This window comes from Homarus americanus, unplaced genomic scaffold (assembly GCF_018991925.1).
Source record: "Homarus americanus isolate GMGI-L3 unplaced genomic scaffold, GMGI_Hamer_2.0 scaffold32583, whole genome shotgun sequence".
Taxonomy (NCBI): domain Eukaryota; kingdom Metazoa; phylum Arthropoda; class Malacostraca; order Decapoda; family Nephropidae; genus Homarus; species Homarus americanus.
This window is the reverse complement of record NW_024713129.1, coordinates 14,698,663-14,712,931: the sequence shown is the minus strand read 5'-3', so window position 1 is coordinate 14,712,931 and position 14,269 is coordinate 14,698,663. Positions and strand designations below refer to the sequence as shown.

General features: G+C 43.8%; 1 long non-coding RNA gene across 8 annotated transcripts in view; it reads left to right on the top strand.

Moving 5' to 3' along the window:
* Positions 1-14,269, top strand: part of LOC121868248 — a 38,848-nt gene that overhangs the window by 5,162 nt on the left and 19,417 nt on the right. For all 8 annotated transcript variants that reach the window (XR_006089346.1, XR_006089348.1, XR_006089345.1 and 5 more), the window contains exon 2: positions 6,641-6,830. This is a non-coding gene — a long non-coding RNA (uncharacterized LOC121868248). The remainder of the gene's footprint in view (positions 1-6,640; positions 6,831-14,269) is intronic.

The window sequence follows — 14,269 nt, the reverse complement described above, 5'->3', positions numbered from 1 at the left end:
TGGGTCGTCACTCCTTCATATTCAGAGCTAATTAGTTTGTAGTCTAGTAGTTTTATGTCTTGTTTCAGTACATCGAGTTGTTTTTTTTATGTATATTATAGCCACAAATTCTTTCGTTTGTTAAAGTTATCATTGGATTATATATACAGTATATTATTAGTCTTCATTATATTATGTCAAATATTTCAGATAAGTGTCACTAACACCACTACCATCATCACAGTTGTTATCACCACCACCACCACACAGTCTTACTCTATACCCCCCCACCACTACACACAGTCTTACTCTATAACCCCCCACCACCACCACCACCACCACCACTACCACACAAGTCTTACTCTATAACCCCCCCACACCACCACCACCACCACACCACCACACAGTCTTATCTATAACACCCCACCACCACCACCACCACCACACAGTCTTACTCTATAACCCCCACCACCACCACCACCACCACCACCACCACCACACAGTCTTACTCTATAACCCCCACCACCACCACCACCACCACCACCACACACAGTCTTACTCTATAACCCCACCACCACCACCACCACCACCACCACACAGTCTTACTCTATAACCCCCACCACCACCACCACCACCACCACACAGTCTTACTCTATAACACCCCACCACCACCACCACCACCACCACACAGTCTTACTCTATAACCCCCACCACCACCACCACCACCACACCACCACCACAGTCTTACTCTATAACCCCCACCACCACCACCACCACCACACAGTCTTACTCTATAACCCCCACCACCACCACCACCACCACACAGTCTTACTCTATAACCCCCACCACCACCACCACCACCACCACCACCACCACAGTCTTACTCTATAACCCCCACCACCACCACCACCACCACCACACAGTCTTACTCCAACCCCCACCACCACCACCACCACACCACACAGTCTTACTCTATAACCCCCACCACCACCACCACCACCACACACAGTCACCACACCACCACCACCACACACCACCACACAGTCTTACTCTATAACCCCCCCACCACCACCACCACCACCACACAGTCTTACTCTATAACCCCCCCACCACCACCACCACCACACAGTCTCTCTACACCATCACCACCACCACCACACAGTCTTACTCTATAACCCCCCACCACCACCACCACCACCACACAGTCTTACTCTATAACCCCCCACCACCACCACCACCACACACAGTCTTACTCTATAACCCCCCCACCACCACCACACACACCTCTATACCCCCACCATCACCACCACCACCACAGTCTTACTCTATAACCCCCACCACCACCTCACACACCACCACCACCACCAGTCTTACTCTCTATAACCCCCCCACCACCACCACCACCACACAGTCTTACTCTATAACCCCCACCACCACCACCACCCACCACCACACAGTCTTACTCTATAACCCCCCCACCACCACCACCACCACCACACAGTCTTACTCTATAACCCCCCCACCACCACCACCACCACCACCACACAGTCTTACTCTATAACCCCCACCACCACCACACCACCACCTTACACACAGTCTTACTCTATAACCCCCACCACCACCACCACCACCACAGTCACCCACCACCACCACACAGTCTTACTCTATACCCCCACCATCACCACCACCACCACACAGTCTTACTCTATAACCCCCACCACCACCACCACCACACAGTCTTACTCTATAACCCCCACCACCACCACCACCACCACACAGTCTTACTCTATACCCCCCACCACCACCACCACCACCACACAGTCTCCCTATAACCCCCACCACCACCACCACCACCACCACACAGTTCTTACTCTATAACCCCCCCCACCACCACCACCACCACCACACAGTCTTACTCTATACCCCCCACCATCACCACCACCACCACCATAGTCTTTACTCTATAACCCCCACCACCCACACCACCACCACAGTCTTACTCTATACCCCCACCATCACCACCACACCAGTCTTACTCTATAACCACCACCACCACCACCACCACAGTCTTACTCTATACCCCCACCATCACCACCACCACACCACACAGTCTTACTCTATACCCCCACCATCACCACCACCACCACACAGTCTTACTCTACCCCCACCACCACCACACACAGTCTTACTCTATACCCCCCACCATCACCACCACCACCACACAGTCTTACTCTATACCCCCACCATCACCCACCACCACACAGTCTACTTATACCCCCACCATCACCACCACCACCACACAGTCTTACTCTATAACCCCCACCACCACCACCACCACCACACAGTCTACTCTATACCCCACCATCACCACCACCACACACAGTCTTACTCTATAACCCCCACCACCACCACCACCACCACACAGTCTTACCTATAACCCCCACCATCACCACCACCACCACACAGTCTTACTCTATACCCCCCACCATCACCACCACCACACACCTTCACCATCACCACCACCACCACACAGTCTTACTCTATAACCCCACCACCACCACCACCACCACAGTCTTACTCTATACCCCCACCATCCACCACCACCACCACACGTCTTACTCTATAACCCCCCACCACCACCACCACCACCACACAGTCTTACTCTATACCCCCACCAATCACCACCACCACCACACAGTCTTACTCTATACCCCCCACCACCACCACCACACAGTCTTACTCTATACCCCCCCACCATCACCATCACACAATACACACTATCGACTTTCTGCCTCGAGTCATTCTTCATGTTCTTGTGGCCAGACAGACTCCCAGCGTCGCCCACATCTACCTCCCACCTCAGGCTCTTCTTAAAGCTTCACTCATTCTCCTCTTCTCCTCCTCATCCCGGTAATTAAGGATAAGACAAACACACCTACTGACGGAACAGTCTTAGTGGAATTAGATGTCAATAGCGGAGGGGTATTTTCGTTGACGGGTATTGGGATAATTGCGTTAGTTATAAGTTGGGAATTGAGTTGCGTTTTCTTCCTGTGTTGCGACTTCCTGAAGATGTATTTTGGTGTATACGAATCCTTTGACAGTCTGGATGCTTGGGTCAGTCAGTTAGTCCTTCCTGTCCTCTCTCTCTCTCTCTTATTAAAAAATGTCATTATTTCCTCGATTAATGACGATGACTTTCCTGGCGTTCCTGTTTCATGGTAGAAGTCATAATAGTGAACTTTAGATGATCCGGTATTACTCCTTTTGTTATTGTTTTATTAAAGGAATACTGATGATCTTGTTGAGATGAAGGCGCCAGTCTTGTGTAATTATTAATTTATTTATTTATTGTATTTTTTGAAACTGCTTAGTCTCTAGAGTTTGAGTGGACAATTGACTCTTTTTTACCTACTCTACACACCTGTATCTTCCCCTGCCACCACACACCTGTCTGTCCTTCCCCTACCCCCACACACCTGTCTGTCCTCCAACCACCACACACCTGTCTGTCCTCCTTACCCCCAAACACCTCTGTCTGTCCTACCACCACACACTGTCTGTCCTCTCCCCCTACAAACACCTGTCTGTCCTCTCCCTACCCCCACACACACTGTCTGTCCTCCAACCACACACTCTGTCCTCCCCTACCCCACCTGTCTGTCCTCCCTCTACCCCCACATACCTGTCTGTCCTCGACTACCCCCACACACCTGTCTCCTCCTCCCTACCACCACACACCTGTCTCCTCTCCCCACCCCCAAACACCTGTCTGTCCTCCCACCCCCACACACACCTGTCTGTCCTCCCCTACCCCCACATACCTGTCTGTCTTCCTACCCCACACACCTGTCTGTCCCTCGACTACCCCCACACACCTGTCTCCCTCCCTCCTACCCCACACACCTGTCTGTCCTACCCCCACACACCTGTCTCCTCCCTCCTACCCCCACACACCTGTCTCCTCCCTCCTACCACCACACACCTGTCTGTTTTCGATTTATTTCCTGTGACCTTTGATATTAATTAAAGACCGATTCAAAAGCCTAATTACCAACTAATGTTATTTTGATGTTTCTTTCGTCTTCTTGCTCACGTTCTTCTTCTTCTTCTCTTCATTGTCTGTCTTTCTTCTCCTTCCACTTCTCTCTTCCTTCTTTCTGTCTCCTCTCCTTCCGTTTTCCTATTCTCCTTTAGCTTCCTCCTTATATATATGGTCTAATGTTTACTCTCTGTTCTTCCTTCCTTCGGTTTCTCTTTCTGTTATTTCCTATCATTTCATCTTTATCCATTCTCTTTCCTCTCTCCTTGCCTTCTTCTTTCCTTCACCTCCTTCCCTCCCCGTCTTCCCTCCACTCGCCCAGTATTACCCAATATGTTGCTGGACCGATTCATTTTTGCCACATGTTTCCTATAAAGCCACGAGGCGAGCGAGTGCTGGGGGAAATTGACCCCCCCCCCCCTCTGAATCTAAAAGGAATTTCAGATTTTCCTTGCACAGAGAAAACAGAATAAGTTTAATATTGAACTTTCCTTGTTTGCTGTTCATTTTCCTTGCTCAAAATAAACAGAATATGCTTAATAATTCAAAAGGACAAGCTTAATACCGAAACCATAACATTATCTTCAAGCGCAGAATTAAAGCCATTTCAGTAAACTAACCTCCACTGAAACCATAACACGTAATGGTAAAGACGCTGTCCCCCGCCGTGTTATTGGAGGAAGAAGCTCTTAACACCGGGCATAATAAGGTTTAGTCCCACCACCAGGAGAGAATCTTCCTCCTGAGTTGGTTTAAGTCATTTCCTTCCCCCGGTCATCATGGGTTAGGCTGCCTGAGTCAACCTGGGTTGTCTTCTTTAGGTAGTCGTATATATGTGTGTTTTCTTTACACACATACATACACACACACACACACACACACATATTATTCCGACCGTTTACATACATATATATATATATATATATATACACACACACACACATATCAACACACGAAACACAACTACACACATACCTAAACACACACACACACAGGTAAAAACACGCACATAAAATGTTTACAATAGCATTTAAACTCTTGCTCTGTTGAAGTGAAAAGAAGAGGCATATTAGAAGAGAAAGAGAGGAGAGAAAGGGCAAGCTAAAAAAGAAAAAGAAGAGAAAGGTCAACCTAAACGAAAAAAACTCAATTAAAAGAAAAGGCCCTTGAGTGTGATGCAAGACACTCCAGGTAATCCACGACACGCCAGAGAAGTTCCCGCAAGACGATGGAATGTTGAGGAAATTTTGTTATCCTCTTTCCTCTCTTCTTTTCATTGACTTTAACTGATGGATAAATGTGGTAGTGATGAGATACAGAGAGAGAGAGAGAGAGAGAGAGAGAGAGAGAGAGAGAGAGAGAGACGTGATTGTGAAAACTGATGAAAATGATGGTGTAATTGTGGGTACTTAGGAGTTATGTTAAGTTTATGAGGGTATAGATACTTTTTTACGTGTGTGTGTGTGTTTGTGTCCTGTAATGACTCAGTAATGACCCAGGACGCTTATAATCCCTTACTTTGAAGCCCTGACCCTAACCTTCGTCCGTGTCCCCGAATCAGGATTAAGCCTTGACCCTGAAGTGAGCTCAGCATCACACAGGGAGCTTTCATGGGTGGATATCAGCTGTCAGTTATGATAGCTATATGTGTGACTGTCAGTTCTGACGAGAGAATAAGCCTTAGATTTGTTTTATGTTTCCATCCAAAGATTTTTTCACTCTTAGCCCCACAGTTTCATTCCAAGAGTTGGGTGTTACTGTAAGAGCCTCGTCCTCACAGCCGCTCCTCTCAGGTCAACACACTAAAGGCGGCGGAGCATCGGAGAGTGACACTGAACCCAGCCTGTGTGTGTCCACCTCTCCCCCCCCTCCCTCCCTGCGTTCCTCTCACTTCCTCCCTCCCTCCCCCTCTCTCTCTCTCTTCCTCCCTCCCCCTCTCTCTCTCTCTCTCTTCCTCTCCCTTTCTCCATCTCTTCCTGCGTCCCTCTCCCTTCCTCGCTTACTCACACTCCTTCCCTAATTTACTCTCTCTGTCTCCCTTCCTCTTGATCTCTCTCTCTGGTAAAATATACTTAGGGCTGAAAAGTGCAGTGATCGCCACGTCACAGCGGCCGGTCATCCAGTTCCTTAAAAAAAAATACATTGAATCATCACATGACAATTCTTGCACTGGGAAAAAAACGAAAAAAAAAATCAAATTTGAGGTAAAATTATTTAAAGTGATAAAGTGAAGCAATTAGTGGCGTTAATTGAATTATGGCTACTTTAAAGGGAAAACATCTCCACTAGGAGCATCAGACGTCACCAGAAAACACGATTATGATGGAGTTCGATTCTTTGTTTACACTTGGACTGACTGACGTGACAATCGTTACTTAATAATGGCAATAAATTTACTCCGTGGGATTTACGTTAACATTGTGATTTAAGATTATTTTTGTATTAGTCAGATGGTTGAGATATTTTCTTAGACAAATAGTTAATAAGTCATATTTTCTTATTTTCCATCATCCATTTATTTTATTTATCCCGTTTATCTTGTCACACACAGCCTCTGTAGTAGGTCACCTGTACTTGATAATTCACATACCTAACCCAGTGTTGCTGTTCCGGCTACAGGTCAACCGGAAGTCGCCCACGTCAACTAGGACCATCTCCCCCCCCCGCCCACCACGACGCCCACCTCAATTGGGTTTTACCGCCGCCGCCCATCACCGACGCCCATGCTAGCCCCTGTGACTCTGCTCCCTTCGGCTGCTACTCCCACATGTTGAATTGGTTAGCCAGCAGATGGGTCCAGCCGTGAGAGGTAAGGTAGTGCTCTCTCTCTAACCCTTCTCCCTATTTCTCTTCTCTCTCTCTCTCTCTCTCTCTCTCAGGAAATTTTCAGTTATACTTCACTGATACTTTCGTCAAAATATCGGGATGGAAGTTCAAATTCGATTTTCCTCCTCATTTAGTAGTGATTCCATATAAGTGTAAATATTTAGTAGTCCTGGCGGGTAGATTTTGTATCGGTCCTCACTGATTACACCTGAACAAATTTATATACAAGAACATGATAGAGTGAGTGATAGAAAGAAGGTTATTTCCGTTAGCATGTTAGAAAATATTTATACACCGGTACATGAAATTTATTTGGTCTTGGTTGTATTTTTTTTATGGAAATTTAAGTTATTTGGGGAATATTTTATTATCAGAAAATAACAATGATTCAAAACAACTTAATATATTGTGAGTATCAGAATATGTCCTCAGTGTTAAAGAAAAGCCTTAGAAACTCCATTCATTTCATATAGTTCCCTTATTCTATATATTTACAGAAAACACCATAATATAGGGGAAACTATGAAGAAAATTATTCACACGCAAAGTGTTAAGAGTTGGGAGGTAAGAAAAAATGTCCAGCTGTTTAATAAGAGTTGTTTTACATGTCAACAAGTGAGTGTAGGATCCCACACGTCTGTATGTAAATGAGAATGAATAATATATCACCTGCTGCCTGCTTCCTGAATATGCTGCTGAAGGAACTAGACTGATGTATTTGGTTGTAGTTCATAGTGATGTATTTAGGATATATATCAGAAAAGGTGTGTGTGTAGATTCACTCTTCTATATACTGCTGACTAGACGTGGTTAACCTCTTGGGTTCCTGGGGTATTGAGGATAAGTTAAATAAATAATGTATCGGTATAATGACCTTTGACCTGTAGTTGTGAGGTCAAGAAAATATTAATGTGTTCTATTACGGCCAAAAAACATGAAACAGGCAGGTTTTTACTGAAGAATTCTGGCCCTAATCATATACATCTGTTCTGAATTAATGCGAAGACTTTGAAAATTCGCCCCAGTCAGCTTATTTTACCTGAACATTATTAACCAACCTAACGCTTACCTAATCCAATACAAACCGTATCTAACCTAACGCAAACCTGACGCGAACTTTATTTAACCTAACTTAATGTAAATATGTAAAGTTATAATCCAGAATCATTTAGTATCCTGAGAAAACTAATGGTAGTTATCTTAGACAATCTTCAAGGTTGTTATCAAAAGACGTCATTAAGGAACCCAAACCTCATTAAAATTTGATAATGACGTTTTTTGTGAATCTCTCCTGACGTGAATTCATTAAACCTTTATTTTTACGATTTATGGCACCCGGCGGAGGTAAGACACAGTGTATATGGTTTATTTTCTTGACGACGTCTTAAAACGGTTGATATTTGAGGAAGTGGAGGCGGTGACGATGTTAGTCTGCCTCAGCCAGCCTCCTCACCGTCAGTATAATGTACAGCCCTTCGTCACCCCTCCCGCAGCCCCTTTAACACTGAATTTCCTGGAGTCGTTTTTACGCCCTCACTGCGTATTCACAGGAGCGTATTGATTTCCACCTGTCCGTTTGTCAGTACCTGCCTACCTCCGTAATTCCCTCCCATCCAAATTCGTTATAAATATTTTGTCCAGAATTTTGTAGTGCTGAACATTTATATTTTGTTGGTTTTATAAGTGACTTGTGTACCGGTCTCAGCCACTGGGAGTCTTAGACACATGGAGGCAAGAGGGACCATACAGGTGACCTTTATGGACACAGACTCGTACAACATTCATTAATATTCCTGACCGACACTGCTTGGTGGGCCCGGCAGTTGTTGTATTGTGGGAATAACATGTCTAAGGATCTTGACATTGTTGATTGCTGGTCGGTAGTGAGTTAACTTTAATGATTCCTCGTCCAGGTGGTGTTGTAGTGTTAACTGGCATCCCAAAGAGAGTGTTAGAGCCAGTCCTACCACTGTGACTTAGCTGACAGTGTGTAATCCATTGTGTATGTCTTAAGACTGACCAGGATCATATAGTGACACCATCTTCACTCAGACAAGTATATGGTGATGACTCTTGGCAGATTAGTAGAAAAAAACCCTAATAATTAAGATCGAGAATAAGAAGATTGAGGTAATTAAAAGAGAAAAGGATAAAAACACTGGGTGAGGTGACCTGTTGTAAACGATAAAGACGGGGCCGACTACCACTGACTCACGTGTACAAGACCCAGGTCCAGCCTCATTGAGAGAATGTAAACACAGCATAGAGTGATGGAGAGTGTTCAAGGGAGGACAACGAATCCGAACTATGAAAACCACTGAAGATCTTGTCAATAGAACCTTAGGATCATTGATCGACTTGTTCAACATTAAGCAACAATTATATCATAAAGAAGAGCATCAGAGGTATAACCATGAATCTGTCTCAAGGCAGTTTACACACCACTGGGACATGACACCTTGTGGTTTATTGTTGACGTGTGAGCTTCAAAAGGTGCCAAGAAGATACGTACAATTAGTCCCGAATACATGTAGTGACGCCACCTGCCGGCCGCCCATCTCGTGAATGAAGATTTTGGACAACAACACATGACGTCATCACCCAGAACAGTCATGGATATCACAAACACACACCTCCACCTACACACACACACACACACACACACACACACACACACACACACACACACACACACACACACACTCACCCCCCCCATACTACTCAGCCACTGCCTCGTATACAAAAAGGTTCATTTCCCCTCGTGTTGATATTACCTTTCTCTACTTTAACGAGCTCCTCCTCTCTCTCTCTCTGAATACCTGCAAATAATCGACCTTTCCTATGCGCTGGTTGTCGGGGCAGGTGGCATGAATAGCGCGCCATAAATCTCGTGGAAGTTTACAGCGTTGGGGAGATTATTCTGTGTACTTGTAATGGCTTCACTTCATCTCAGGATAGGCTACTGCTCACGGTATTTGATTTTTATTATTTTTGGGGGTTACGGTATTTTGATTTATTTATTTAGGTTACGTTTTTATTTTTATTTTTTTTATTTGTTTTACTTTATTTTTTTTTTAGGTTAGTCTGTTCTTATAAAGTTTTGGTGGGGTTTTAGTTGTCAATATATATATATATATATATATATATATATATATATATATATATATATATATATATATATATATATATATATATATATATATATTCTTTGAAGGTTATGAGAATATTTCTTGATATTGATTTTTTTTAAGAGTTTGGCTTCACGTTATCTTTGTTGGTGATATACAGTAGATAACGGACCTCTCGATATAACGGATGTCATATCTAACGGACTTAATAACATAACACCCTACAACGCCACAACACAACACCTCAACACCACAACACATCACTTCACCATAACACCACACCACCACACAGGAGCCACACCCGCGACCTTAATGGCCTGCACCACCTGGGAACGTCGTCTTTAATGGCGGGCACCGACTTGTGGAGCCTGAGATACACCCCCCTTCACCCCTCACCTCTCAACTCACACCCTATCACGTCCCGAGCCCTTCACCTAACATCCCCAGCCCATCACCCCTTCCGTTCACTCCACACTTCACCCAGCCCTTCACCCCCGTCACCTCTCACCCCTCACCCCACCCTCCCCTACTTTCTTTCCCCTCACCTCCACTCACTTGTCTCTCATCTCCCCACCTCTCCATTCTTCTCCCCCACACATAATAAACAATATCTTCCCCTCTCCCCACTCACTGATTAACCTGTCCCCTCATCCTAACCCTAATCTCCCCATCTCTCTCCTCTCCCCCACACACACGCTGTAACTCACTTTTCCTCAATGTCTTCCCATCTGCCAAACATTAATCTGGCTTCATCCTCCCCAGGCGGTGTGTGTGTGCGCGCGCAGGTATTAGCAACAACAACAACAATAATAATAATAATAATAATAATAATAATAATAATAATAATTATAATAATAATAATAATAATCGTGTATTACCACCAACACGTTAATATAATCCTATCATCCCGGGTTAAGCGAGAGACAACACCAAGTGCAACAGTATACAAATGCAATATTTACATCACTTACCTTCAACACTGATACAACAACCATAATCCTTCACAAACTCGAGATAAAAAAATAAACAAATAAAATACCAAAACATTTAAACGCCAATGGGACTTTAAAATAAAATACACAAATACAAAATACCCTGAAATCCCGCCGACCGGATTTTTAATAGTTATACATATTAATCCTAAGCATTCGTTTTCCACGCTTCTATATAATAAAAGAAAAAATAATAATATATTGATACACTAAAAAGACGCAAAGAAAATGTGTTGTTTTTACTTTCATTGATAAGTGGATGTGTAGCGTGAAGGGGTTGAGGCTACTGACGGAGGAGGTGCGAGGTTGTGGAGGTACTGGGTGGTAGGAGGAGGTACTGGGCGGTAAGAAAAAGGTACCGGATAGCTACCACCACCAGTCTCCCTTCACTGACACTACCGTTCAAGCGATAGATCACAACACACTCTCTCTCTCTCTCTCCTACCTCAGTCCACTGATCATTCAAGCCTCACTACTGCTGATGCCCGTCCTCCTCGCTGTCAGAAGGCCCAGAGAAAAGTCAAATGAGTTGAAGTCAAATACAATAGATTAATACAAACATCCAGATCATGACAATACATGAGGCAATAAATTAGGAATATAAAGTTTGACGAATATAATCTCTTTATTTATTTATTTTTACCGATATTCTAAATCAATGTTTTGTTTATGTTTATTTTTATTGTTATTTAGAACGTCACAGTTAAGAGTTTAGTTTTCGTTGATAAGGTTTAGAAGGTCAGGTCATCTACAGTAGTGGTGTTGACCTTGTCGGGGTCAGCTAGTGTGAATTTTACACCTCCCTGCCACTCAATGCTTTGGGGAGAATTGACTTTTGTTTTTGTCACGTGAGTTTAGGAATCAATCTACTATCATGTCCAAGTCCTGGTTAATATTTCAGTATTCGAGACACAATAGATTCATAATGTTTGTATAATCTTTGGGTCATCCGGAGACCAGACCCCTCAAGCATGTTTCACCTTAACCTAACCTAACCTAGCGCAAAACCTAACCTAACCTACTCTAACGCAAACTTGACCTAACCTCACAATACCTGCCAACACCTGTGGTAATTTTAATCTTCTTTCCTCATTAATTTTCTGTCTTCTCATTGTGTAAATATTATTATTATTATTATTATTTTTATTTTTGTTATTATTATCATCATCATCAATATTATTATAGACCTTATACACAAAACCACATTGAAGTTAATAATATTTACTAAACACACACAACTAAATCAGCAAATACCATATATATTCTGTATTTTGATATAAGCCTATTTTATTATGAACTTCAACAATACACAAAGGATACAGGAAAGTACACTTTATACATGTATTCAGTGGTATTTGAATGTATGCTCTGGAATCATACATGTTATTCTGGAGGTGGACCTGGGTGTGTGTTGCCTACCTGTCTGTCTCAACGATAATGAAACAGACGGGGAGGGAGGGCCTTTGTTTCCTGTCTTTTCTACTAACAATAAGTAATGACTTAATGTTCCTCTGGGCAAGGCGTAGCTATTGTTGAATTAACGAGAGAGAGAGAGAGAGAGAGAGAGAGAGAGAGAGAGAGAGAGAGAGATAAACCTATATACAGTACAGTGGAACCTCTTTGGTATTAATGATTACAGACACACACACACACACACACACAGTCAGGTATGTATTCGTACACCCACAGAGGGGAAAAATAAAAGGGGAAAAAACAAGGTATTTTTTTTCTCGTACCCAACATAGAAAGGAAGAAAAGTTAGGTTTTTTCTCCTCACCAAACAGAGGAATAAAACCGAAAAGGAAAAAAGTGGGATTTCCTCATCCAACAGGAAAGGACAAAAAGTAGGGTTTGTTTTTTGTCCTGACGTCCCAACACATACTGTAGACACAAACAAGTAATTGTCTTCCCCTCGTCGCTCCGTCTGTAATCAGGAAAGAATCTAAATAACACTTCTCGTCTCTCTTCTTCTTCTAAGTCTGTCTGCCAGTTTCTCTTTGTTTGTCTGTGTCCGCTTCTCTCTCTCTTTATCTCCTTGTCTCCTCGGCTGTCAGGACCTTATCAATTTAACTTATTATGCCAGGGAATTCCTACACACATATACAGTATATATAACTTAATTAGAATACTTCAGAGTTCAAGGCTACCGCAGACGGTCAAACGGTCAATCTTTATATCTCTCGTTTGACCTCGATACGACCATTGATCAAGTATCTGCAGGGTCAGCCAATCAGTGAGGAGCTCCAGGCAGGTTCGGTCGGTCACGTCACCTTGAGGAAACACTGACGAGGAACGGGTTGAGATAATGTTCAATACTTTACACACACACACACACACACACACACACACACACACACACACACGCACACGCACACGCACACACACACACACACACACACACACACACACATCTTGGGGAAAAATGATGGTGTGGGGGGAAGAGGGATGTGTGGGGGATTGGGTGGGGGTGGGGGGGAGATAGGTGTGTATATGTTTTGTCTGTAGCCTATACTTCTCTCTCCCCCCCTCCTCCCCGTCCCTCCTTTCTCTCCCAGATACATCACCCGAGAGAGGGAGGGAGGGGGGGGGGATAGAAGACAATATCATAATGTATATTAAAGTTGACCCCAGAACACAGCAGCTTGTGGACCCCGAGAAAGATTATTATAGGCGCCTCAGCTTATTTCACCTGATGATTACAACACTAAACCCTCTCGATAACGGACTTCTCAGTAAAGTAATGGATACAGTAAACCCTCTCAATAACGGACTTTTCAGTAAAGTAATGGATACAGTAAACCCTCTCAATAACGGACTTTTCAGTAAAGTAATGGATACAGTAAACCCTCTCAATACGGACTTATCCACAAAGAAAAGGGTAAACCCTCTCAATAACGGACTTCGTAAAGAAAAGGGTAAACCCTCTCAATAACGGACTTTTCAGTAAAGTAATGGATACAGTAAACCCTCTCAATAACGGACTTCTCAATAAAGTAATGGACTCACAGTAAACCCTCTCAATAACGGACTTGACTAAAGCGAAAAAGACTTTAAAGATCCTCGTTAAGTTAACACCGGACGAGATATTTGGTATCTACCTACCTGCCTGCCGGGTTTTCTCTCTCTCTCTCTGCCGGGGGTCCTTGTGTGTGTGTGTGTGTGTGTGTGTGTGTGTGTGTGTGTGTGTGTGTGTGTCTGTGTGTGTGTACCTGTGTGTGTGTGTCTGTGTGTGTGTGTGTGTGTGTGTGTGTGTGTGTGTGTGTGTGTGTGTGTGTCTGTGTGTGTGTGTGTGTGTCTGTGTG